We start from the raw sequence: 2,500 nt of genomic DNA on the forward strand, positions 1-2,500 counted from the left end.
ACCTAAAAATGACGTCAAAAGATAAGTCCAAGCGAGCTCTAGTGTCGGGCTATAAGTTAACGATGGCTACGATTGGAAACCAGTGGAGAAGACAGCCGAAGGGGGAATCAAATGACGAAGCATCATTGATGGTACATGCTCTGACTGGGGTTAAGTGCTTAAGTTATGTTAATCCCGTCATAAAACGGTTTGGGGTGAAGGGTCACTTACTTCAAAACTTGGGAACCTTTGTGTCAGGTAATAAAATGGTCAAGCGGAAATACCAAATACCCAAAGAGAATAAATAGTGATGGTTCGTAAAATAAAAAAAATCAACATTGCCTGGATTTTTATTTTCTGAAAATTAATTATTATTGTCTTGATCAGACGATTTCGGTGAAGGTGACTAGCCAGAAAACGCTTTCGGGATGAGATAAAGGTGGACTATTTTTTGGTGTTAATTGATATCTCTCCATTTTACATTTTGTTACAATATATTGTTTGGAATTTTCATCCTATAATAAATTGTCAAGTTTCCAGGTTTTATTGTTGTTTTTTTATTGCCAATACAAACATGCTGTATACAAGTTCACGACAATAATAACATTGAAATATGCTGTAAATGTCTTTCTCTTATTATTCATATTCCTACAATATACTTTCTCAGTTAAATTTAATTTCATTTATCACGTTAGATAACATTAATGTTCTATATAACACAATGTGACTGATTTCAATCAACGGTTTCTGAAACACATCAAACCCCTAAAATATGTCAGCTTGTGAGACTTTTTATCGACGTCACTCAAGTCTTTGTTATTGTTTTTTGCCACTCACGTTTATGAGTAATTCTCACTAAACTGTATTATCCGGACTATAAACGCTTATGGTTACACACAATTTTGTGTGTTGGTCCGTTAAACTTCCGGATGGTAATGTTGTGAGATCTTATCTTAGCCAAGCGCATACTATCCATAAAAATGCAGGTCGAATTATTTTGGCAATACTGATCAAGAGAGAAGATTTTGTTGTTTTGTTTGTTCCTTTTTTTTTCAGTTCATTTAGGAAAAAATTCTGCTTTTGTATTTCTGCCGTCTTTTTTTTTTCCAAGCTCTTCGCACTTTGCTTTTTTTCTCTTGTTGTGTTGTTTAGTGTTGTTTTTTGTTTTTTTATGATGGGGGTTATTTTTTTGTTTTTGTTGTTGTTGTTTTTTTTTTTTTGTTTTTTTTTGGGGGGGGGGGGGGTTGTTTATTTATTTGTGGGAGACGGGGTTTGTTTTGATTTGATTTGTTTGTTTGGGAGAGGGTTAGAAGTATTAGAACTTTTTAAAATAATTTATTTATTTATTTATTTATTTATTTATTTATTTATTTATTTATTTATTTATTCATTCATTTATTTATTTATTCATCTATTTATCTATTTATATATTTTTCTATTTATTTATTTTATTGTTGCTATTATCGTTACCTAATTATACTACTTAGATTTAGTATTGTTTTTATGTTATTTTTTATATGAGGGAGGCGATCTTTCTTTCTTATTACGTTGAAAAAGACATTTGGTTGTTTTGTTTTAGGGATTATTATGTTTGTTGTTTGTAGTTTCTATGTTTTGGATTATTTGTCATTTGTGTATTTCTCTTGCTTTCCATTCATCAAAGAGTATAGATAGAATGAAATTAACGTCACCCAGGTCTTTGTTTTCAGCCAGCCAATTTATGAGTAGTTCTCCCTAAACTGTATTAATCAGACTATAAACGTTCAAGGTTACACATAATTTTGTGTGTTGGTACTTTATTTCCGGCGGGCGAATGTTATGAGCTTTTTGGTTGAGAGATTAGCATCAATAAGCTGGTTTGTGGTAGATTCAAACTCGGTGTTCCATAAACACACGCTGTTGTTAGTCACTCTTTGTCGCTACAACTTTGATTTTCTCATTCTCTTTTCAAATTAACACTGAGTTTTTGTATCGCAGAAGACACGATTTAATTAAATATGAAGTTGCCAAATCATCTCACCATCAATGATCTCATGACATTTATTTCAGGGTGTCAAATAAATTACCTCCATGTGTGTGATATAGAAGGAACGAAATTCACGTCACTCGGCTCTTTGTTATTGTTTGTAGTCAACCATTTTATGAGTAGTTCTCACTAAATTCTATCAATCAGACTATAAACGTTCAAGATTACACATAGTTTTATGTGTTGGTATGTTATATCCGGCTGGCGGATCTTATGAGTATTTTGCTTAAGCGCATAGCATCAATACGTTTCAAGGCATATACTTATTTCCTTTATAGTATCAGTAGATATGTGTATCTCATATTTTATTCATATTTTGTTGGAACATTGGTGTTCGGCTTTGGTTAAAAAACAAGATTTACATTCTGTCTGTGATTTTGTCTGATTAAATAGATCGATCCCGAACAATTATTGACACTGTGTTCTATTAATAAATAATTAAATGTGCTTGCTTGTTTATTAATCTTTAATCGGTCCTTATTTCATTGTTTTGGT

The sequence above is a fragment of the Berghia stephanieae genome, chromosome 2 (assembly GCF_034508935.2).
Source record: "Berghia stephanieae isolate SIO BIC M18660-M18661 chromosome 2, UCSD_Bste_1.3, whole genome shotgun sequence".
Classification (NCBI taxonomy): domain Eukaryota; kingdom Metazoa; phylum Mollusca; class Gastropoda; order Nudibranchia; family Aeolidiidae; genus Berghia; species Berghia stephanieae.